We start from the raw sequence: 26,140 nt of genomic DNA on the forward strand, positions 1-26,140 counted from the left end.
CTGGAGGCAGTCGGGGGCAGACTATCACTTTACCCAGCAGCCTGGCAATCTATCATGAGAGAAACATGGGTACTGTCGATAATATCCAGGGGTTACAAAATTCCCTTTCCTCAGCCCCCCCCCCTCAAAAGACAAACGTTCTATCCCAGATTGTTCCACCCAGTCTTCCGGATCATGCAATCCTAGAGGTTCAAAGATTGCTAGGAAAAAGAGCCATCCAGGAAGTCCCCACAGACCAAATCTGATCCGGAACTTACTCAAGGTTCTTTTTAGTTCCAAGAAAGACAGGGGACTGGAAACCCATTTTGGATCTCAGCAAACTAAACCAATCCGTAAAAAAGACGAAGTTCCGTATGGTGACACTGCAGTCCATTCTTCCCCTCTTGGGTTAGGACAATTGGATGTGCTCCATAGATCTCCAGGACGTGTACTACCATATAAAAATGGGCAGGCAGCCCCCATGAGATTCCTACGCTTCTGGCTGGGAGCCAGTCATTATCAGTTCAGGGCCCTGCCTTTTGGTCTGACCACAGCCCCCAGGGTGTTCAAGTGTATGGCAGTGGTCATGGCTCACCTGAGGCGTCTAGGATTCCAGGTGTTTCCATATCTAGACGACTGGCTCCTCACTGCTACCACCGTGCATCAACTGATCAAAGCACGGGACTACACAATCCAAACTTGTTCCCAGTTAGGCATCAGCATAAACTATGAAAAGTCTGCCTTGTTGCCTTGTCAGTCTATTACCTTTATAGGGGCAGACTTTAGATACAAGACGCATGATAGCAAAACTGCCTCACGACAAAGTGTCAACTATTCGTCAACAAGTTTCATTTCTCATAAAGAAGACGAGAGTTCAGGCAAGACAAGTTTTACAAGTACTGGGCTCAATGGCTGCAGGAATTATGCTAGTTCCTTTAGCACGCTTCCACATGTGGATTCTACAGTGGCTTCTTTTCACTCAGTGGTCTTTCCAGGATTTACCAATGTCATACATGATCTTGATCACGGAATCTTGCAAAAAGTACCTTCTATGGTGGCTTGTGTCCCCCCAGGTGACTTTAGGCAGACCCTTTCTAGATCCCCATCTGGTAGCCACAGTGACCACGGACGCTTCCAGATAGGGTGGGGGGAGCATTAGCTGGGACGGACTGTCCAAGGAACGTGGTAGCCTCATGAGTACCATTTGCATATCAGTGTTCTAGAGATGAGAGCTGTGCTTCTGGCATTGCAATCACTTCAAAACTCTCTCCCTACCGGGACCATTGCAATCCAGGCAGACAATATGTCAGTGGTATGGTACATCAACAAGCAGGGCAGAGCCAGATCTTACCCCTTGTGTAGGGAGGAGCTTCAAGTATGGCAATGGGCAATGTCTTCCCAACATTCTTTGATTGCAACGCACATTCCCGGGAAATCCAGGGTGATAGCTGACAGGCTCAGCAGGGCTATCCTCATGCCTCATGAGTGGTCCCTGAAGTAAGAGGTTGTGGACTTGATTTTCCACAAATGGGACAGCCCTACATTGAAGTCACCAATACTGCAAGAGATCCCGTTCTCCTACTCTTGTCCTCCAGGTCTTCCAGGAGTTTATCGGAAGAAGATGTGGAGAGGGTAGTGCTGAGACTTTTGAAGTCATCTGCCTTACCCAAATTGTTGTTGGCTCTGACCCAGTCGGTTCCGGGGCCAATTGAGTCCGTTAAGCCCCCTTCGGTCATTCCTCCTCCAAGCCTTGCTGGCCTTTTGGAGCTAGAGTGTTTGGTACCGCTGGTGGAACCCTCGGCTCCAGCTCCCCCTGTGGCTGTTTCAGAGCTGAGTTTCGAACTCTCGGTGCCGTCCATGGTGTCTAGGAGCCGAAGCTCCCGGTCGGCCCTGACAGGGACGCCTGGAACTGAACCTCTTCGGTTCCGAGCCTCCCTCTCGGTGCGTCGGCGAGGGTGAGTTCGGATCCTACGTCTATCTCGGAGCCAATGTCTCTGGAATAGATGGCATCCTCTGTATCCTCGGAGCCGAGGAGGTCTTTTGAGCCGAAGAGGTCGGCATTCGAGATAAGTGTGCTGTCACGATCTTCAGCTCCTACCAGGGGTACCGACACTCTTCCCCCTAGGGCACCTACTTCTGTCTCGGCTCCTACTCTCTCCTTGAACAGCAGAGACCCGCAGCCTCAGGAGCCACCGTCCTGTGGCCCCTACTCTTCCGAGACCTCCCCAGAATTTCCTTCCCGAGGAGACCTCACAGAAGAGAACATGTAAGAGGAAGCATGTAGACTCCCAGGATGAGACTTTGACCTCTGACACTGAACTCGAGGAGTCAGAAGGGTCCCCCAAGTCATCCTGTGATGATGTCTCCTTCATAGACATCCTGGAAATCCTTAAGCAGAGGTGTGGCTGGCCCACTGTCACCCCTTGTGATGAGGAGTCGGTGTACCTGAAGGCTTTTGAGTCTCAAGTTTCAGCCTCTTGGGTGTCTCCACCTTTTGACGAACTAATGGAGCTAGTTAGTCGAAAGGTGTGGGATACTCCTGATGCCGTGGAGCCAGTCTCCAGAAGACCAAATAAGTTTCTTTCTGCAACCCCAGAAAAGGAATTGTTGTCTAAAGGTCTTCCCGTACATGCCATGGTGGTGGCGGCGGCCACTAAGAAGGAGCTAGCAGAAACTTTTTCTGTTCATCCGCCGAATAAGGAGTCTCGAACGATGGACAGATACGGGAAGTGTATCTTCAGCGGCATTTACCCTTAGATCGCTGAACTACCTTACACACTTCACGAGGCTTCAGAGAGATCTCCTTAAGGACTTAGGAGATTCTCTACAAGGTACATGTACTGAGGGAGTCCCTGACAAGGTGTCTGCCCAGTTGTCCACCTTGAACTCTATCGCCAACTCGTCCATGAGGCTTATCTCGTATGCAGCCGATGAAGCGAGTAGAGCAGCAGGTTCAGGAATTTCCCTAAGGCCGTCATTTTTAACAAGAAAAAAGTGTTCCTTCCCAACAATGGTAAACAGAAATACCTTTACAGAAGAGTAGAAGAGGATACCAACTATGGTATTAAAGGCTACTATTAAAAATAGTAGAATAGGAATAAAAAAACAATGCCAGTGAAGAAAAACTAGTAGGCAGGATATATAAAGGTGAGAAAAGGAAATAAAATATACAACAAAGCTTTATTTATGAAAAACCCCACAAATCACTCGAAAGCTACAGAAACCTGCATCTGTTCACATAGGTGGCAAATGAGATCTGAGGCTTTAGGGATGTGATGGTGCATTACAGGTACAAGGAGGAGCTTGAGAGCTGGATCCAAAATCTGGAAAAAATGGCCAATTCGGATCTGAGGAATGGATCAGAACATATATGTTGAGGAACAATGAAAAGGACGACATCAGATCTACGGAATCAGCCCTGCCTTTTTTCATCAGAGTCTGGTTCAGGAGAGTCCTATGGACCTGTGTTTCCTCTTACTAGCTTCTCTTGCCATAATCCCTCAGTGGGGACTTATCCAAAAAGAAAGTCCTAGAAGCTCTGAAGTGGTCTTGGGTCAAAGCAGGTAGCATAGCAGGCAATGAGGTGTGCATTCACAGCAATGGTTGTGACATAAAGTCAAAGACTTATGCTGAATCTATGCCAGCATCAAGTTACCTGACACTGAGAACCCAGCACCAGACTCCCACCACCACTGAGCTTTGATGCCATGTGACCAACTGGCACCGATGCTGATGCACTTAAGACCTTGGGCTCAAAAGCATGAAAAAAGACTGGTGCCAAAGGTTGGCATGAGCCATCAAACCTGGGGTCAGGAGCCAAGGAGGCAGTTATTGCCAAAGGCATCAATGCCAGTAGAATTAACAGCTGGACTGACAAGTGAAGAAGAAAGAGTGTTGCTGACAGTAGGGTGGGTAGGTGTCCTCAAAGCAATCAGCTTCAGTGGTGGGTCTGATAAGGAAGCTGCAATTGATGAAGGGAGGGTGATACTATCTTTGAACATTCCTGAATAAGAGGGAGGAATTTGATAAAACTCAAACCCAACAGAATTCATAGCATGTACTTCAACAACTTTGCATAACCTATATACAAGGATACTGGACTGTGGGAGAAAAAAAGAAGTTATGTACTCACCATAACGTTCCATGTTTGTAGTCCATCTCACCCTTCATTCTTACATAGGGGATTGGAGCCAATCTTCGTCTCCGACTCGGCCTATTTACAAGCTGGAAGTCTTCTAGTTGGCTCGTGGCTAAGTAGGTATCCCATGGTGCACCAGTACAACCCCCAGATCTTGTTTGCTGCTTACTAGGAGAAATAATAACAAACATACAGAAAGAAGCCAATACTAAAAGGTCTCCATAAAATAATAATAACAATATTTTTCTGTCTCCAAGTACTTCCAGGATGCGGGTAGGAGGGTGGGTTCGTAAGAATGAAGGGCAAGATGGACTACAAACATGAAACGTTATGGTGAGTACATAACTTCTTTATGTTCTGTAGTCCTATCTCGCCTTCATTCTTACATATCGGACAGCATCCCTAGCGCCTTATTCTTGAGTGTCTCAAGGAAAAATACTCCTAAGTACCGTGGAACTACAGGATGCTCTACCCCATGGAGCTTAAATCCAATTTGTAATGACTAATAAATGTGTGAGGGGTAGCCCAAGTTGCTGCTGCACAAATATCAAGTGGGACCCTGGCTTGAAAGGCTGCAGAGGTAGACTGAGATCTCGTAGAATGAGCCTTGATTTTAAAGGGTAAAGGTCTACCCTCAGAGTTGTAAACATAAGCTATACAGCTAGAAATCCAATTTGAGAGTGTTACTTTGGAAACTGGTAAACCTGACCTGGATACGGAGAAGGAAATAAATAATTGATCTGATTTCCTGATTTCCATAGTCTGGTGCAAATAAAAAATTGTAATTGTCTATGGACATCGAACTGATGAAACCTGTAATCAGCTGCGTTGGAATGATTTGGAAAGAACACTGGGAGTTCTATGGATTGATAGTGGCATGGGAACAGACCTTGGGGACAAAGGAAGGATTAGTATGAAGAGATACTCTGTCTTTGTGAAAAATCAGATAAGGGGGTTTTACAGAAAATGCTTGTAACTCTGACACCCGTCTGGCCGAGGTGATAGCCACCAAAAACAGTCTTTCAAGACAGGAATTTCAAAGGAGATGAATGGGAAGGCTCAAAGGGTGAAGAAGTGAATTTGGATAACACAACATTTAAATCCCATGAAGCAACAGGTTCTTGAAAGGGGGTTTTAACAAAGTGGCACCTTTAAGGAAAGTTTTGCACAGCCTATGTGATATGAAAATAGAATCTTGAAAGCCTAGATGAAAATTTGAAATCGCTGCCAATTGAACACCGATAGTGGCAGCCACAGATCCCCAGTGGAAAAGCTCAAACAGGAATTCCAAAATCACTGGAATGGAGGCGGTAAAAGGGTCAACATTCTTTTTCTCTGCCCAGAAAGAGAATCTCCTCCATTTACTGGAATATAGTCTCCTAGTGGAAGGTTTATGAGAGGACGTAAGGATATGAGTCACAGGGGGAGAGAAGTCGTGAAGCCTGACTAGGGATGGAACTGGAGCAGCCACACTGTCAAATTGAGGGTGTGTAAGGAGGGATGAAGCGAGTCTGACATGCGAGTCAAGAGATCTGGAACTGGGTCTAGAATCCAAGGATCATCTAGGAGAATAGGCCCGAGAAAGGGTAACCAAACCTGACGAGGCCAGTAAGGAGCAATGAGGATCAGTTTGCTTCCCAGCGGTTTTGCTTTCTGAATAACCTTGGGTATGAGAGGAAAAGGAGGAAAAGCATAAAGGAGACCCAGGGGCCAATTGTGAACAAGTGCGTCTCTCAGTAACTCCCCCGGAGGGGGGGATGAGGGAGAAGTAGCTGCTGCATTTGGCACTGATCGGGCTGGCAAAGAGATCGCAGCAAGGCTGTCCCCATCGGCGGAAAATCTGCTCCACTATTTCCTGTTTCAGAGACCACTCCTGAGGCATCAGGATTGCCCGGCTGAGCTTGTCGGCTATCATGGTGATTGTCCCTGGAATGTGCATTGCCACCAGAAAAGCTGGGAAGATATCGCCCATTTACAAACTCGAATGGCCTCTCGACAGAGTGAGTAAGATCTGGTTCTGCCCTGTTGTTGATATACCATACTACCGACATGTTGTCTGATTGTATTGCAATAGTCCCGAGAGGCAGAAGGTCGTGAAGCGCTTGCAACATCAGGAGCACCGTCCTCATCTCTAGAACATTGCTATGCAGGTGAAGCTTATGATCTTGCCATGTGCCTTGGACAGTCCTGCCTAGATAATGCCCACCCACCCTATCCGTGAGGCATCCGTGGTCACACTGGCAACGGGTTGGCAAGGAACAAATGAAGTGCCCATGGTTAACTGATTGGGTAGAGTCCACCAAATGAGGTCCTTCTTGCAAGAGTCTGTCAGCAGTATGTGATGAGATAATGGTAGGTGCTGAAAGGACCACTGGGACGATGGTGGAAGCCATAGTCCCTAGAAGCTGCAGAATAGTCTTGGCTTTGACCTTTCGTAAGGGGAGAAGACGTTGAATTTGAAGAACCAGATTCTGTGCCCTTTCTACAGGAAGACGAGCCAACATGTCTACTGTGTCTATCTCTGCGCCTATAAAAATCACAGATTAAGAGGGCAGTAAGGCAGGTTTTTCCCAGTTTACAGAAATTCCCAACTGAGCACAAAGCTGAATGATAGCATCCTTGGTCTGAAGAAGTAGATGCTGGGTGGGGGCGGTCAAGAGCCAGTCGTCCAGATATGGAAACACCTGGAATCCTCGACGTCTCAGGTGAGCTGTCACTACCGCCGTACACTTGGTGAACACCCTGGGGGCTGTGGTTAGACCAAAGGGCAGACCATGAAACTGGTAATGACTGGCTCCCATCCGGAAGCATAGATGACTCCTCGGCACCCTGTCCATTTTTATGTGGTAGTAGGCGTCTTGGAGATCTATTGAGCACATCCAATTGTCTTTCCCTAATAACGGGAGTATAGACTGCAGTGTCACCACCTGGAACTTGTCCTTCTTTACTGATTCATTCAATCTGCTGAGGTCCAAGATGGGACTTCAGTCCCCTGTACATTTTGGCACTAAAAAGAATCTGGAGTAAGTTTCGGATCCTATTTGGTCTGCTGGGACGGTTTGGATGACTCTTTTTGAGAGCAACTTGTTGACCTCCACAGTTGCCTGATCACTGTGATTGGGTGGAACATCCGGGATCCTCTTGGGAACAAAAGGTGGAAGAGAAAAGGGTATTACATAACCTCTGGTAATAAATCTTTGTACCCATTTGTCTTGAGTGATACTTAGCCAGGATTCTGGATACAAAGAAATGCAACCCCCGACCGGCCCCAGAGAAGCACAGTCAGGCCCCACATCAGGAGAGCTGGTAAGGCTGGCCCTGAAAAGAATCACAACCTCCCTGGTTTTGCGGTCCGTGCCTGCCTCTAGGGCGATGTCTACCATTTCCTCCTCCGCCTCTGAAGGAGGAGTCACCCTATGCATCCTGAAAAAACCTCTGGGACTTTGTGAACCACATTTTACAGCCCCTCTTACCCTTAGGGTATGGTCTAGAGGGTACAGTAAAATGTATTCCCACGGCAGAGAGTGTTTTTCCTTCTTGCTCACACTGGGTGAGAGTGTCCTTTACCTTGGGTCCAAACAATGAGGAACCGTCGAAGGGGGCATTGGTAAAAGTAGACTTGAACGGTTCCGCAAAATTGCAAAAACGCATCCAGGAATGACGCCTTAGGGAAATTCATGAACCCGCTGCTCTACTCCCTCCATTGGCTGCATACGAGATAAGCCTCATGGACGAGTTGACGACAGAGTTCAAGGTGGACAACTGGGCAGACACCTTGTCAGGGACACCCTCAGTACATGTACCTTGTAGAGAATCTCCTAAGTCCTTAAGGAGATCTGTCTGAAGCCTTGTGAAGTGTGTAAGGTAGTTCAGCGATCTAAGGGTAAATGCCGCTGAAGATATGCTTCCTGTATCTGTCCATCGTTCGAGACTCCTTATTCCTTATTATTATTATTATTGGATGCTGAATAAAGGCCTTTCTTTCTCATCAATTAAGATTCATGCCTCTGCCATTTCAGCCCATTACAATATGGAACCACCTATCTTTTCTCATCCTTTAATAAGGCAGTACCTCAGAGGGGCCAAAAACATTAGGCCTCCAAGGAGAGCACCAATTCCGGCCTGGGACCTCAGTTATGTTTTGGAAAAACTCACAGTGCCTCCTTTTGAGCCAGCATCAACAGCAGATATAAAATTCTTATCCTGGAAAACAACTCTGCTCCTTTTAATAACCTCTGCAAGGCAAGTCTCAGAGTTACAAGCACTCATGGCTGTGGAACCTTTTTCATTCAGACGGGGTTTCTCTGAGGACAAACCCTACATTTATGCCTAAGGTGGTGTCCAGTGTGGCCCTCAACCAAACCATTCACTTGCTTACCTTTTACCCAAATCCACAGAACAAGGGTGAGAAAATTCTGCATTCTTTGGACATACATAGGCAGCTACGCTTCTACTTGGGCAGAACTAAAGCTTTCAGAAAATTTGACCAGTTACTAGTCAGCTTTGCAACAAGGGCAGGGAGCATGGCCATTTCAAAGCAAAGAGTTTTCAAATGGATAGCACATTGCATCCATTTCTGCTACAAGCACCATGGGAAACCAACCCTTCAGAGGGTCAGAAAACATTCCACTAGGACAACTTCTGCCTCTACAGCATTCCTCAGGGGAGTCCCTACCAGGGACATCCTGAAAGCTGCTACTTGGAGTTCTGCATACACCTTCACCAAGCATTACCACCTGTCTGTCTTTTCCAAATCCAGGGCAGGTTTTGCAACAGCAGTCTTGCAAGGCATTCTAGCCAGCCCTAACTCTTCTTGACTGCCTCCTCCCTTCTTCAGCTTTGGGAATCTACCCAAGTGTGATGACTGCAACAGTGAAACACGAAGAACATAGTGCAGTTGTGTACACTTGCCATAACTGTAGATGTTCAAGTATATTCACTGTTGCAGTCCTGGTTTCTCTCCCTCCAGCCCCTTAGTTTTCTCTCTCTTTCTCTCTCTAAACTCTCTATGCGTTTTACTACTACCCCCCCTTCAGGGGTATTGGTATTTACTTTTTACTGGTGGTGTTTTCCCCCACCGTAACTTAGCTTCCTGTTGGGAGGCTCCTGACATTTGAGGCATGAAAAACTGATGTAATGGCGTCTGCTGCCTGTTTTTATACCCGTGACGACCTGACGTCAATCTTGAAGCGACAGCTTCTGACGCAGAAATACTGAGTCTCTGGAATTCGGGCCGACTGAGGGCTACCTACAGGCAGATAACCCAAGTGTGATGACTGCAACAGTGAATACACTCGAAAATCTACAGATGTCCTTCAAGGATGCATCTGCAGTCATCACATATGGGTTGTCCTGCCTCAGGCAGCCCTTCGGTCGGCCGGATTCCAAAGTCTGGGTCCGGCGTCGGCCGATGTCACCCTTTCCTCGACGTCAGAGCGCCTGGGGTATAAAAGAGTCAGCCGACGCCATCTTCCTCAGTCTTTCTTGCTGCGTGGTGCCCGAAGCAGAAGCAGTTCGCAAGTGCCGGTGGGCCAGCTCCTGTAATTCAGCTAATGGCTGGCTGTGTAGGTCAGGGGTTAGAGCACTGGTCTTGTAAACCAGGGGTCATGAGTTCAAATCTCATCAGGGCCTATGGTTTCTTTAACCGAAGACTTCAAAAAGCTAAGTACCCCGTTGGGGACTCTTTCTTGCCTCAGCCGATGTCAGATAAAGTTAATAATTGTTTGTGGGAAACAAATACCTCATAAGGATTTCCACTCTTACTGCCTCCCCTGCCTAGGCCCAGACCACGACGTCTCGGCCTGTTCAGCCTGTGCTTCCTTCAACCGACGCACCCTTAGACATCGGGCGGAGTTTGCAGAGGAATTTTTTGGGGCTAGTTTTTCGTACAATATGCCGTCGGAGACTCCGACTTCACATTTGATTAAGAAACGGAAGGACAAGGACCGACACACGTGGGCCATGGTTTCGGCTGAAACCACAGCCAGGCCTACCGCGAGTGTCTCGGTCTCGGCTGAAACCGAGTCCTTGAAACTTCCTACCACCGAAACCGCTCAGCCGACTACCTCGGTCCCGGAGGCCCCGGCTGAATTGGTTATTGAATTTCCTACAGAAACTGGTGTCCTGGAACCTTCCGACACCATACCTTTAGACAAAACTACACCAGCACGTGGTGCAGCCAGGCCTCCTGCATCCATGTCCATTAAGGCATTCTCTAGGGCTAAAGCTGCTAAACTATCCAAAGCTTTGCCTCCCAAGGTTATCCCTCAGGGACCCACTACAGGTTCACAGATTCTAAGCTTAGCAGAGGACCTTATCTCCTTAATTAGGGGCTCTCAACCTCATCCGGACAGGGGCTCTCAACCTCCTCCAGACAAAAGGCCCAGGGTTGAGCCCTCTGATCCCCACTCCTCAGATGAGGCCTCAGATGGTTCTACTCTCTCGGACCACCAGGAGAAGACTTTTTCAGCCTACGAGGATTCTGATGCAGAGGAATCTATTCCTTCGGCCTCCCCTCCTGAAGAGTTTTCCTTTGGGGAGACACTCCACACTATGAGAGAGCATTTCCAGTGGCAGGGCCAGGAATTCTCTGATTCCAGGAAGAGATTAAGGACCTTCTTGCATTTGCCTCAGCATAGACCTTTGGCTATTCCTCCTGTTTTAAATGTCATTGATGATGTGTACTCTGAGTCTAGCACAACCCCTGATACTCTTCCTCCGGCTCCTGTCAAACCCGATAGGTACTACAGGGTCCCGGACTCACATCTTCACCTTTACAAGGCCCATTCTGCTGATCCAGAAACTATTTCCCAGGGCCCTAAAGGGGTTGCAGCTGCCACTACTAAAAATCCTCTCCCCTCTGAAAGGGAGTCTAGAGCTTTAGAGAGATGGGGTAAAAAAGTGTATACTTCTGCTACTCTTTCTATGAGGGCATTGAATTGTCAATTTCATATGATACAGTACCAAGAGTATTTGTTAGATGAATTGCATAAAAAACTGTCTTCACCTGAACCCCTAGATCGCAAATCACTTCAGGATCTGGTACATAACTCCCAACAGGTTAGCAACCATTTCTTGCAATGTGGTTATGATGCATTGGAAGCTTCATGTAGTTCAGCTATGACTGGCGCAGTCATACGTAGGCATGCTTGGCTGAAGGAACAATCTCTGCCAGACCATGTCAAATCAAAGCTTCTGGATGCTCCACTGGAAAAGTAAAAGTTATTTGGCTCCACGGCTCAGGAGGTCCTAAAGAAAGTTGAAGAAAAGGCAAAATCTGTACAAACTGTCAAAGATTTTCTCCAAGTTCAACCACCAAGATTCAGCAGGAATTGGCCTTCCAAAAATTGGTCCTTTCCAGACACAGAGAGGTTTCAGAGAGGCAAGAACAGGCATGCCAGAGGTAGAGGGCAAGCTAGAGGCTCCTACAGAGGGCGTCAATGGCAGCCTCCCAACCAGAGAGGTAATGCGGGACCTACAACTGCTGCACAAGGACAGGCTCAATGACTTTACTTTGACACCGCCAACCAGGGCTCAATTGGAAGCACCCTTGGGCGGAAAGCTTTCTTTATTCTCAGAAAATTGGCACAGTATTACAAGGACAAATGGACACTACAAATAATAGACAAAGGATACAGGTTCCATTTCCACACATTACCAAAAAGAAAAGGCATGCCAGACCTGCCACCAAATCAAAGGGCAGAGGCTTTGAAACAAATCTCCAGCTTAATGCAAATGAAAGCTATAGAAAAGGTTCCTCTCTCAGAACAAGGCCAAGGATTTTATTCCAGACTTTTCCTTGTGCCAAGAAAAGAAAAACAATGGAGGCCTATTCTCGACTTGTCCGCACTGAATACTTATCTCATTGTACCAAAGTTCAAAATGCCGACTCTACAGCAGCTCCTTCCCATGCTGGGCAAGGGGTCTTGGCTGGTAACTCTAGACCTCAAGGAGGCATACCTGCATGTCCCTATCAGACAAAGCTGCAGAAGACACCTCAGATTTCTTGCAGGTTCAGAGCATTATCAATTCTCAGCATTGCCCTTTGGCTTATCTACTGCGCCCAGAGTATTCACGAAATGCCTGGCATCAGTAATTGCACACTGCAGACTTCAGGGGATTCAAATATACCCATATCTGGATGACTGCCTTATACAAGCAGACAGCCAACAAACTTTGGTAAAACATTTGAATTACACCATTCACCTACTTCAGGTCCTGGGATATACAGTCAACATTCACAAATCAAGACTTGTTCCATCCCAAAGAATAACCTTTCTGGGTGCGAATCTAGATACAACCACCCAAATGGCTTTCCTCACAGAAGAAAAACAAAGTCAACTACCAGATTACTTCAAAAGTCTGACAAGAAAAACTCAGCTGACTGCAAGGAAAATCCTGCAGGCCCTGGGTTACATGGCTTCTTGCATCCTTCTGATTCCACAAGCAAGGCTGCATATGAGGAAACTACAATGGTACCTAAGGAGTTTATGGTCTCAGCACAGTCACAGCTTGGAAACTTTGATACCACTCATCCCATGCCTTCAAAGGGAATTCTTGTGGTGGGCTCAAGCAAGCCAGTCAAACACGGGTCTGCCCTTCAGCAAACCATTAGCCAGCCAAACCATTACAACGGACGCTTCAGACCTCGGATGGGGAGCGCACATGGAGGGCAGATGCATTCAAGGTCTATGGTCACAAAAAGAGCTACGCATGCACATAAACCACAAGGAACTTCTGGCAGTGATACATGCAGTCGAAGCCTTCAAACCTTTTCTGCATCAAGGCCACCTACTAATAAGGACAGACAACACTACAGTTATGTGGTACATAAACAAGCAATGAGGCACCCATTCATATCCTCTTTGCAGGCTGGCAATGAATCTATGGGAACTTTCCTTGAAACTCAACATAGAGCTGCAATCTCAATTTGTGCCAGGGAAAGACAATATACTGGTGGACAGCTTAAGCAGAAATATCATGGATGCACACGAATGGATGCTGCACCCAGGCATCTTTCTACAGATAACACAATCATGGGGCAGGGCGGACATAGATCTTTTTGCCTCCCCCCACAATCATCAGGTGAAGAAATTCTGCTCAAGGACATACCACCCACAAGCATGGAAAGTGGACGCCCTCTCTTTCAGCTGGAGAACTCTAACAGTGTATGCATTTCCACCTCTCCCATTAATGACCAAGGTCTTACTGAAGATCTGGACAGAGCAGCCAAAAGTGATTCTGATAGCTCCGGACTGGCCAAGACAGCACTGGTACCCACTGTTAAAGAGCATGTCACGCACGAAACCATGGCCTCTTCCTCAATGGCCACTGCTCCTGGCACAGCACAATTACAAAACTCTGCATTCCAACCTGAAAACCTTGCAACTAACAGCCTGGAAAATACCTTGATTCCTCCTCAGGATAGGCTATCCCAGAGAGTGAAGGATATTATCATGGAAGCTCGCCGGCCTTCCACAAGAAAGGCGTATTCAGCAAAATGGAAAAGATTTCTCATTTGGAACACTACAAAGGGCCTAGATGTGACCATGATGAACATGGCACGTATCCTGGAATACTTGGCAGAAATTTTCCACAATGGTCTGTCGTACTCTTCCATTAAAATTCATGCTTCAGCAATTTCAGCAGAGTACAATACTGATCCACCTGTCTTCTCACATCCTCTCCTAAGGCAGTTTCTAAGAGGGATTAAAAACATCAAGCCTCCAAGGACACCATCACTGCCTACTTGGGACCTTAACTTCGTGTTGGAAAAACTAACACTGCCTCCCTTTGAACCAGCAGCATCTGCAGAGCTACAGTTCTTGTCTTGGAAGACTGCCTTCCTTCTGGCCATAACCTCAGCAAGAAGAGTATCTGAGTTACAGGCCCTCATGGCAGTACAGCCATTTACTATTTTTCATCAGGACAGACTCTCATTGAGAACCAATCCTACATTTATGCCAAAGGTGGTATCCAGGGTCTCATTAAACCAAGCTATTCATTTGCCTACCTTCTTTCCGAATCCACAAAACAAAGGGGAGAAACTTCTGCACACCCTGGACATACACAGACAGTTGTGCTACTACTTGGACAGAACTAAAAGTTACAGAAAAACTGACCAGCTGTTGGTAACATATGCTGCTAGTGCACAAGGAAAAGCAATTTCCAAACAGACAATCTCAAAATGGATAGGGAATTGCATTCGTTTTGTTACTCCTTTCATGGAAAAACTGTGCCAGCTAACATTAGACCTCATTCCACGAGAGCCACAGCCACCTCCACAGCCTTCTTAAGAGGGGTGGCTACCAAGGACATTTTAGAAGCTGCTACATGGAGCTCCATGCATACATTTTCCAAGCATTACAATTTACCTTTATATTCCAGATCCAGAGCAGGCTTTGCTACGGCAGTCCTGCAGGGCATTTTAGCTACACCATCCTATACATAGATCCTCCACCCCCAGATTGGCTATGGTATTCTACCCATATGTGATGACTGCAGATGCATCCTTGAAGGACATAGTACAGTTTTGTACCTACCATAAATGTAGATGCCCGATAGGTATGCATCTGCAGTAAGGTTTTCCCTCCCTCCTTCCCCTCTGTGGTATTTCTTGGGTAATACTCCCTCTTATAGCTAAGCTGGGGTTATCTATTATGGTGTATTTGTTTTTTATTACTGTGCATGTTTGGAATATTTTGCATTTCTCCAAATTTAGCTTTCCTTAGAGGGCACCTGGCATCTGGGGCAAGAAAAACTGAGGAAGATGGCGTCTGCTGACTCTTTTATACCCCAGGCGCTCTGACGTCGGGGAAAGGGCGACATCAGCCAATGCCGGACCCAGACTTTGGAATCCGGCCGACCGAAGGGCTGCCTGAGGCAGGACAACCCATATGTGATGACTGCAGATGCATACCTATCGGACATCTACATTTATGGTAGGTACAAAACTGTACTTTATGGTAAGTGTACACAACTGTACTTTCTGAATGGTCACAGTCCTGTTTATTCTACACTTTCTACACAAGGATGATTGGATGTGCTTTGTACATCTTCAGGATGCATAATGTCATATCAAAATAGACCGGTAATCCAGAAGATGTCTTTGCTTCTGGCTCGGAGCCAGTCATTACCAGTTCAGAGCCCTACCCTTTGGACTCACCACAGCCTTCAGGGTGTTTACCAGATGCATGGCAGTAGTGGCAGCTCACTTGAGACTAAAGGGATTCTAGGTGTTTTCATATCTGGACAACTGGCTCTTCAGTGCCCCCTGCAAGCATCTACTTCTGCATGCCAGGGGCTATTTGCTCCAAATTTGAAATTCTTTGGCCATAACTATAAATCATGCCAAGTCAAACCTAACCCCTGTCCAGAGCCTGGAGTTCATTGGTACTCTTCTAGACACGACAAAACAAGTAGCCTCCTTACCTCTTCATTGCATCTGTACTATAAGGAGTCTGGTCCAGTTTCTCCTTGCTCATTCAGGTCCTCCAGCAAGGTCAGTATTGCAGGCATTAGGTTCCATGGCAACGGTCATTGTACTTCTTCCTTTGGCATGCTTCTTTATGCGGGCTCTGCAATGGACTTTGGATGTACAATGGTCCACTCTATATCAACCCCTGTCCTTTCCAGTCAGACTCACTTCAGTTTGCAAACAATACATCTGATGGTGGGTACAGTCGAATAATCTACATCTAGGCAGATGTTTTCATCTACCAACCCCTACAGCCACAGTTACCACAGACGCTTCTCAATTGGGGTGAGGGGGTATTTCTTGGGAAGAGTGGTCCAGGACACTTGGTCCCACCAAGAGACCAAGTTTCTTATCAGTCCTCGAGATGAGAACATTCCTATTATAACATTCCTGTTAGCATTGCAGGCATTTCAAGATGCTTTCCCACTGGGGACTATTGCATTTCAGACTGACAACATGTCTGTAGTCTGGTACATCACCAAACAAGGAGGAACTCTATCTTATCTCTTTTGACACCTTTTGGCCTTGGAAAGTGTGGTTCCCCTTCCTGTGGGCTCATCTTCGTTATCCTCCATGGATACAGATGTGCTAAAGTTGTTGCATGCCACTCCTCTAGGGTAAGGATTGTGATGACAGCTGCTGTAGTATGATGGCTCCAGGATACCAGTCTGCAGCTTATGATAGGGTTCTTGCTCCTTGGTTCTAGAAATTTCACAGCAATGCTAACTTCCCCAAGAAGTTGGGAGGTCCACCAACAAAGGACACATCCAGAATTATCCATAAGAAGCACTTGAGGTACCCAGAGGAAGTGGACAGGATGTTTACAAATGTAGCTGGAGTGCTAATGACAAGGTTGGGAAGAAGCAAAGTTAAAAAAAAAAAAAAAAAAAGAAATTCTTTTACAAACATGCCTGCTTTTATGAAGAGGCTTTACAATGGTAAACTAGACCAAAACTGATGACTTAATTCATGCATTCATTCATTCATTCATTCATTCATTCATTCATTCATACATACATACATACATTCATTCATTTGTGTCTGTGAGTTTTATTGTGTGGGTTAATTTTACTAAGCCAGTGACATTTTTTCTGGGGTGACCCAAGGTAGTGTTTATATTGATTTGGGGAAATTTGACCAGGGTACCAGGGAAATTCTACTAATCTGATGATGTCCTTTTCATTCTTCCTCACTATGGATTCAGATCTGATCTGACTCGGCCGCATATACTAGACTTTGGATCCAGCTCTGAAGCTCCTCCCTCTACCTGTAAAGCTCTTTTCCATCCCCATTGCCTTATATCTTGTTTGCCACCATTATGGTTAGACGTAGGTTCTACTCTTGAACATTGTAAGCAGATTTATTTCTTATTAACTGCTAAAATTCTCTAATTTTCTTATGTAATCCTTAGAATTTATTCTTTTTTTCCTCCCTTAGTGATTGCTGGTGTTAGAGATTTCTTTGACATTTAGTCAACCTCCTTTCTGCTAAGTACTTGGTAGTCTTTGTACCATTGTTTGTACCTTCTTTTACCTGATTTTTAAAGGTATTATTTTCATCCTTCCTTTTCCAGGCTACTTCTTTTAATTATCCTTTGCTGGTAATTTCTTGCCTGATTATTATCCTTCTGTAAAAAAAAATATTGTTGTTGTTGTTAGTTCTCCCTTTCCTGTAGTTATGTCAGAGAAACCAACAGGGTTTAGAAAGTGCACTTCTTGTGGGCATAAGATCCCAAATTCTGATGCCCACAAGAAGTGTGTGTATTGTCTAGGACCATACTATCTTAACACAGCCTGTACAATATGCCCTACTTTTAATCCGAAAGTGTTAATTGACAGGTGAAATAAGCTCATCCTTAAAGGCTTACTTTCTACTATATTTGGGGCTCAACCCCCCCCTTTAAAACACCAAAGTCTGTTTCTTCAGATTCCTGGAAAAGGTCTTTTCTAAAGTCTCCAAGGGCTTCCTTGGAACCGAAGGTTAGAAAAATCTCAGATCTGTTCTCCTCGGATCCTAAATCTCCTGGCCATCCCTTGGATCCAAAGGCCTATTCATATCTGAAAGGGTTGGCTCCTATAGTGATATCTCCTTTGCCTTCTACTTCTTCTTCAGATCCTAAGCCTTCGGATCTGAGAGTCAGTACATCTCACAGAAGCTGCACTCTAGAGTACGCAGTTAAACCTATTTCTCCTTCCCATGCAGTTATTCCAAACTCTGAAGAAACATTCTTGACCATGTTCCACAGCATCCTCTAGGTCTTCCAGAAGTCTGTCTAAGGAGGATATGAATAGGATGATGCGTAAATTCCTCAGAGCTCCGATCCAGATGGGGGTTCTACCAGCTCCATCCCCTGCTGGATCCGTGAGTATGCCTTCAAAACCCATTATTTCTACCTCTCCGATCTGACCCGTGATTTCAGAGTCCCAGGATCCAAGATCCCTAGAGATTCGGCATCAGATCCAAGGAAAGTTCCTTCTTCCACTCTGATGCTTTTCCTGACTGGTTCTGCTCTGATTCTCTCAGATCTGAGTGGGTCCTGGAGCAGAGATGTTGGCGCTGGGTCTGAGGAGTTGGATTCGGCTCTGATTTTGTTGAATCTGTCCCTCCCTTGTGGAACTTCGGCCCTGGACGGCTTGGCTCCGGTGGTCACCTCAACCTACCTTCTTCGGAAGCTTGGCTCTGAGGAGGGAGGAGAGGGTTTCCCTAGTCCCTTTGTACTGAATGTGGTAGAAAGGGCCTTCTCTCTCCATAGAGAACCATCGTCTCATGTTTCTGATCCTATCACCTTTCCCTCATTGGCTCCAAGCTCTGAGTCCATCAGATCTACTCCACAGAGGACAGCCAGTTCCAGTAAGTCTACAGACAGTTCCACTAGAGGAACTTCACCTTTCTTCCAATACTTCCCTTGAATATCCCCCAGAGGAGGTCCCACGGTTGAAGACATGTAAGAGGAGACACAGACTCCCCCATGGATTCTCTAATGGAAGACACTGATTTTGGTGAGGGTGAAGGATCCCCCAGATCGCCACATGATGACATTGCCTTTGGAGATATCCTAGAAATCCTTAAGCAGAAAGGAGGCTGGTTGTCCCAGACTCCCTCTCCTGAAGAATTGATGTTTCTGGAGGCTTTTGTTGCTGGGCCATCTACGTCTTGGGTGACCCCCCTCTTTGGCAGATAAACTTGTTGACCTGGTTTCAGGCTGGGCATGGAAGGAGCCGGATACTGTCAAGCCCATCCCTCAGTGCCTGGACAAGTTTTTGGCCCCTCCTTTGGACTGTCCTCATTGGAGCAAAGGAGTTCCCCTTGATGATATGATGTCGGCGGCAGCCACTAACAAAGAGCTAGCAGGGCAGAGCTCTTCTGGACAGATATGGAAAGCAAGTGCTCACCTCAGCTACCTTTGCTCTGAGATCACTTAATTATCTGGCACATTTTACTAGGGTGCAGAGAGATTTGACTAAAGAACTATCAGATACTCTGAGTCCATATCTACTGAGGATTTCAAAAGGACCTCCTCTCAGCTGGCCACGCTTTTGTCTATTTCAAATGCTTCGATGAGATTAATTTCACATACAGCTGAAGGTACCTCATGAGCAGCTAGTTCAGGTATCGCCATAAAGAGGCATGCCTGAATGCGGCTATGTGACTTTGTGGAGCCCTTTAAGAATTCCTTAATTAATGCCCCATTTGATGGCACTTCATTGTTTGGGCCATCAGTTCAATATATGCTTACCCGCACCTATAAAAATGGAAAAACCCTCTCTGCCATAGGAATCAAGTTTTCTACACCTCAGTAGACCTTTTCTAGAAACCAAAGAAGTGGTAAGATGTGGTTATGTAAATCTCGGGGACCTTTCCAGGATTCACATGGGGATAATTCCTCCAGAGGCAGAGGAAGACATTTTAAAAGTAGACGTCACCCTAGAGGCAGAAGAGGCCCACAGAACTAGGGCTTTAGAGAATCCTCCTCTGACAGGCCCTATCAGAGCTCCTGAAGAGCAGCCCGACTTTCCAGCACTGGAGGCAGTCGAGGGTCGATTATCTTTGCACCTAGACACCTGGACAAATATCACAACAGATTTATGGGTGCTAAGAATAATATCCAGAGGTTACTACATACCCTTTTCCCTTCTCCCGCCTTGTTGGAGGAGTAAACTTCCTGACGTTCCACTCAGTCAGAGGAAGGAAACAGCACAAGAAATAGAAAAGCTACTAGAAAAAAGTCATCCAGAAGGTCCCACCTGACCAGATAGAATTCGGAACTTACTCACACTTCTTTTTAGTGCCAAAGAAAACAGAGGACCTCAGACCTATTTTGGATCTAAGCAGTCTTTGGCAGTATGTGAACAAGGCAAAGTTCTGGATGGTCAGAGTCCAATCCATCCTGCCCCTTTTGCCTGGCTGGATATGCTCTATAGACCTTCAGGATGTGTACTATCATATAAAAATAGACAGACAATCCAGAAGTCATCTTCTCATTTGGCTATGAGCCAATCATTACCAATTCAGAGCTCTGCCCTTTGGACTCACCACAGCCCCCAGGGTGTTTACCAAATACATGGCAGTAGTGGCAGCTCAGTTGAGGCTCAAATGACTCCAGGTGTTTCCATATCTAGATGATTGGCTCTTCACTGTCCCCTCAAGGCATCAGCTTCAACAAATCAGGGACTATTTTCTCAAGATTTGCAACACTTTGGGCATTTCAGTCAGTCTTGCTAATTCACAGTTTACTGCAGTTCAGAGCCCGTAATTCATTGGAACTCTTTTGAACACTACAACTCCGGTGCAGCCTTACCTTCCCATCACATTGCTTCTTTATGTTATCAGGTACAGGATATCCTCTCTCATCCTTCTCCCCCAGCAAGGTTAGTATTTTGGGCACTGGGGTCTATGTCAACTGCTATAGTACTGCTTCCCTTAGCATGCTTCTTTATGCAAATTCCCCAATGAACCTTAGCTGTACAGTGGTCCAGTCTACATTTGCCCCTTCCTCTTCAAATAAACCTCACCCCAATTTGAAAGCACTACATCCGTTGGTGGATTCAGTCTGATGATCTCTTTTTGGGCAGACCCATTGTTCTTCCGAATCCAGTTGCCACAGTGACCATGGATGCTTCCGAATGGGGGTGGGGGGTTCTTGGGAATGATGGTCCAAGGCATGTGGTCCCTCCAAGAGACCAAATTACATATCAGTGTCTTAGAGATGAGAGTAGTCCTGTGAGCTTTGCAGGCATTTAAATAATCTCTCCCCATATGGACTTTGGCAATTCAGACAGACAACATGTCAATAGTCTGTTATATCAACAAAAAAGGAGGAACTGTGCAGAGAGGCCATGAGAGTTTGGGAATGGGTGATCTACTCAGACTGCTTTCTAATTGGGACGCACATCCCAGGGAAATCCACTGTGCTGGCAGACAAACTAAGCATATCTATTCTGATGCCTCACGGAGTGGTCTCTCAATCATTTGGTAGCAAATATGATCTTCAGGCATTGGGGCCGACCTTGCTGTGACCTATTTGCCATGCCTCTCAACAACAAGTGCAGTAAGTACTTTGCTCTGAACCCCTCTCATGGGGAGACACAGAGAGACGTTTTGCTTCATTATGCTTCCCTTCCTCTCCCGCCGATTCCAAAATTCTTAGAGAAAACAAGCAGGCTGAAGAGCTCAGCAATCCTCATTGTCCTCTTCTGGCATCAGCAAGTGTGGTTCCCTTTCCTATGGTCCTGTCTTCATTATCCTCCATGGATACTGGAGTCTCATCTGAACCTCTGATCTCACCCGTCAGGGTTCAACATCCCAACCTTCATGCCTTCAAGTTAACCGCATGGTTTCTCCACTTCCAGTAATAGTTACAGTCCAGGCTCTCTTCCCCAGTTCACAATATTATTTTGGCTTCCCAAAAAGCTTCCACCAAGAAAGTTTATAGGAGCAAGTGGAAAAGGTTTTCTATTTGGGCTTCTCACCACAGAATCAACCCCTTTTCAGCTCCAACTATTCTTCTTTTTCTGGCAACTCTTTTTAATGAAGGGGCCAGTTTTTCAACAATTAAATTTAATTTGGCTGCAATTTCAGATTTCCATTCAGAAAAATAATTCTGTTTTCCTTGCTTCTTCCAGATTATGTAAAACTTTTATGAGGAGCATTTTTCTTGTCAGACCCCTGATAAAGGATCCTTCACCACCTTGGGATCTTACTGTGGTTCTTCAGGGTTTAACTCAGAAGCCCTTTGAACCATCAGACAAATGTAATCTAAAATTTCTATCATGGAAAACAGTTATCTTCATAGCCATAACTTAAGCAAAATGAATTTCTGAACTCCAGGCTCTGTCAGCAAAACCTCCTTACATTGTTTTTTATAACCCTTCCTTTGTACCTAAAGTGGCTTTGGAAAATAGCATCAACCAATCGATTAATTTACCAGTCTTTTTTCTAAATTTCTCTAATACATGCTACATCTCCTTGATGTGCATAGACAACCTACATTTTTATCGTAAAAGAACAAAACTGTTTACAAAGTCACATCAGCTTTTTGTATCCTTTTCCTCAAATCGCCTGGGTCAATCGGTCTCTAAATTTACCCTAGCTAAATGGATTACAGACTGCATTTCACTGATTTACTCATAAAAGTTTGGTTTTACCAAGACCTCCCCAAGCTCATTCAACTTGATCCTTCGCTGCTACTTCGGCTTTTTGGTCAAAGACCTCTATTAATGTCATTTGTGCAGGAGCCATATGGTCCAAGGCTCTTTTTTTGTTTCGCATTACAAGTTGGACATTATGTTTAGAAACAGAGCCTTCTTTGGTTCACCAGTGCTCAAGAATATCCTTTCATGAGGGTCACCGAAGGTCTACGTAGCTGGGGACTCCGTCTCATTAAGTGAGGAAGAATGAAAAGGACAACATCAGATCTATAAGTTATGTACTCATCATAACTAGGCGTCTGTGTTGTCCATTTTCCTTCTTCCTCACTGTCCCTCCCTCCCATCTGTCCCCATTCCCCTTTCCTTCTGGAAGAACCTATTGGATTATGTTTGGCGAACCCACTGTTCTAGGTTTGAGCCCTGTCCTTTTCATCTATCCTTTTTCTCTTGCAGTAGTGGGAGATTAGGCAGCAAACTCTGTCTAAGCCAGTGGGGATGGAATAGACCATTATAGGTAGAGGAAGAAGCTTGAGATCTGGATCTGAAGTGTAGTGTATGCGGCGGAGTCAGATCCGAGGATTGGATCCAAATTCATTATTGAGGAAGAATGAAAATGGACAACACAGATGCCTAGATGTCCTTCATGGATGCATCTGCAGTCATAACAAATGGGTTGTCCTGTCGTCAGGCAGCCCTTCGGTCGGCCAGATTCCAAAGTCTGGGTCCGGCTTCGGCTGATGTCGCACTTCACCCGACGTCATCTCTGCTGGTCTTCGGGTATAAAGGCATCAGCCAACGCCATTTTCCTCAGTCTTTCTTGCCGCGTGGCGCCCGAAGCAGAAGCTGTTCGCAAGTGCCGGTCTGTCAGATCCAGAGATTACTACTACCGAATACTACTTCGAAGACTTCTAAAAGCTAAGTACCCCGTTGGGGACTCTTTCTTGCCTCAGCCGATGTCAGAAAAAGTCAATAACTGTTTAACTTGTGGGAAACAAATACCTCATAAAGATTTCCACTCTTACTGTTTGCCTTGCTTAGGCCCAGACCACGACGTAGCAGCCTGTTCGGCCTGTGCTTCCTTCAACCGACGAACGCTTAGGCGGCGGTCGGAGTTTGCTGAACAGTTTTTCGACTCAGATTTTGCGTACATTATGCCGACGGATCCTCCGACTACCCAAATTGTTAAAAAACGCAAAGAAAAAGACTGACACTCGCGGTCCGCGGTTTCGGCCGAAACCACGGTTAAGCAAGCCGCGAGTGTCTCGGTTTCGCCGAAACCGAGAAAACTGGTCAATCTTCAGCCGAATCCATGACTACTACTGAGGCTCCTGCTACCTTACCTGAATCAGCCTCAGAAATTTTGCCTACAACTGTGGTTCCTACTGATCTATCAGACACCATCCCTTTGGATATCTCTACTCCAGCACGTGGTGCTGCTAGGCCTCCTGCAGCCATGTCTATTAAGGCCTTTGCCAGGGCTAAAGCAGCCAAATCAGCTAAATCAGTGCCTGTTAAACCATCCTCACTCAGGCCTACTTCTAGTTCTCAAATGCTTACTCTGGCAGAAGATTTAATATCCTTAATTAGGGGATCCCAATCTCACCCAGACAGGGCCTCTCAGCCCCCAGAAAAGAGACCTAGAGCAGAGCCCCCCAAGCCTGTGTCCTCTGATGATTCTGCGGATGACTCAGACATTACAGACCAGCCAGAGGCTCCTTTTTCCAATTATGAAGATTCAGATGCTGAAGAATCCATTCCAGCTGCCTCTCCACCAGAGGAATTCTCCTTTGGGGAAACCTTACATGCCATGAGAGAACAATTCCAATGGCAGGGACAAGATTTCTCAGATTCAAGAAAAAGGCTTAGGACTTTTCTGCACTTACCACAACATAGGCCCTTAGCTATACCTCCTGTCCTATCTGTTGTGGACGATGCATTTAATGATGTCTGCCCTGCACCTGATTCTTTACCTCCAGCCCCTGCTAAACCAGATAGATTTTACAGGGTGCCAGACACTCATCACCACCTATATAAGGCCCCACTTGCAGACCCCGAAACTATATCCCAGGGGCCTAAGGCAGTAGCCTCGACCACAGCAAAAAACCCTATTCCCTCTGAAAGGGAATCCAGGTCCTTAGAGAGATGGGGGAAAAAAGTCTACACCTCTGCTACTCTCTCAGCTAGAGCTTTAAACTGTCAGTTTCACATGATCCAATACCAAGAGTTTATGCTTGATCAGTTAATTAAAAAGCTGTCCTCTGATGAATCTTTAGATAAGAAATATGTATTAGAAATGGTGAATAACATCCAACAGGTTAGTAACCATTCTTTAAAATGTGGCTATGATGCACTGGAGGCTTCATTTAGATCAGCCATGACTGGCACAGTGATAAGAAGGCATGCATGGTTGAAAGAACAGGTCTTGCCGGATCATATTAAAGCTAAGCTATTGGATGCTCCTATGGATAAGGCCAGTCTATTTGGGGAACCTGCCCAGCAGGTAATGAAGAAAATGGAAGAGAAGGCAAAATCTGTACAAACAGTTAAAGATTTCCTACAGGTTCAGCCCCCAAGGTTTAGCAGGAACTGGCCTGCCAAAAATTGGTCCTTTCCTGACTCCACAAGATCACAAAGGGGCAGGAACAGACGCTCTAGGGGCAGAAATCAATCCAGAGGAGGTGCCTACAGAGGACGACAGTGGCAAGGCAATAACCGAGGCACAGACACAACCACTGCCACTGCAACAGGACAATCACAGTGACTTAGCTCTGACTCCGCCTACCAGGGAGCAAATAGCAGCACCATTAGGCGGAAAGTTAGCCTTATTCTCGAAAAATTGGCACTATATTACAAAAGACAAGTGGATTTTGCAAACCATAGACCAAGGCTACCGGTTCCACTTCCACACTTTACCAGTAAAAGAGGAATGCCAAACCTGCCCCAAATCAAAAATAGAAGCCCTGCACCAGATAGCGGAATTAATAAAGATGAGAGCTGTGGAAAGGGTACCAATAACAGAACAGGGCAAAGGATTCTACTCCAGACTCTTCCTAGTTCCAAGAAAAGAGAAAATCTGGAGACCTATTCTCGACCTGTCCATCTTAAACACATACATCATTGTCCCAAAATTCAAAATGCTGACCCTACAGCAACTTCTTCCCATGCTGGGCAAGGAGTGTTGGCTGGTAACTCTAGATCTCAAGGAGGCATACCTGCACGTCCCCATTCGACCAAATTGCAGAAGATACCTCAGATTTCTTGCAGGATCAGAGCATTATCAATTCTCAGCATTGCCCTTTGGCTTATCTACTGCGCCCAGAGTATTCACAAAATGCCTGGCATCAGTAATCGCTCACTGCAGAGTACAGGGAATCCAAATGTATCCATACCTGGACGACTGCCTGTTACAAGCGGACAACAAAAGCAAGCTGACAACAGATTTACAAAGGGTCATTTACTTGCTACAAGCCCTGGGATACACAGTCAATTTACAAAAGTCAAGGCTGATACCATCCCAGACAAGAACATTCTTGGGCGCAGAATTGGACACAGTAAAACAGATGGCATTCCTAACTGCAGAAAAACAAAAAGAGCTCCCTCTTTACTTCTTGGCATTAACAAAGCAGAACAAACTAACAGCAAGAAAAGTTCTGCAGGTCTTGGGCTTCATGGCATCATGCATAATCTTGGTCCCACTTGCCAGACTGCATATGAGAAAGTTACAGTGGTACCTAAAGAATTTATGGTCTCAACACAGGCACAGCTTAGAAACAGAAATACCACTAATCCCATGCTTAAAACAGGAGTTCCTATGGTGGGCTCGGGCATGCCAGTCAAACCCAGGCTTACCCTTCCACAACTTTCGAGCAAACCAAACCATCACAACGGATGCCTCAGACC

The 26,140-nt window shown here is 46.0% G+C and overlaps 1 protein-coding gene and 1 non-coding gene across 2 annotated transcripts in view; both read left to right on the forward strand.

The window, feature by feature from the left end:
- The window catches only part of JADE3 (jade family PHD finger 3), a 1,027,617-nt gene that overhangs the window by 163,443 nt on the left and 838,034 nt on the right, over positions 1-26,140 (forward strand). The window lies entirely within an intron of this gene.
- Positions 9,676-9,748, forward strand: TRNAT-UGU. The gene has a single exon. It is a non-coding gene; the product is annotated as a tRNA-Thr (tRNA).

The sequence above is a fragment of the Protopterus annectens genome, chromosome 5.part0 (assembly GCF_019279795.1).
Source record: "Protopterus annectens isolate FY-2018-M chromosome 5.part0, PAN1.0, whole genome shotgun sequence".
In the NCBI taxonomy this organism is placed as follows: Eukaryota; Metazoa; Chordata; order Ceratodontiformes; family Protopteridae; genus Protopterus; species Protopterus annectens.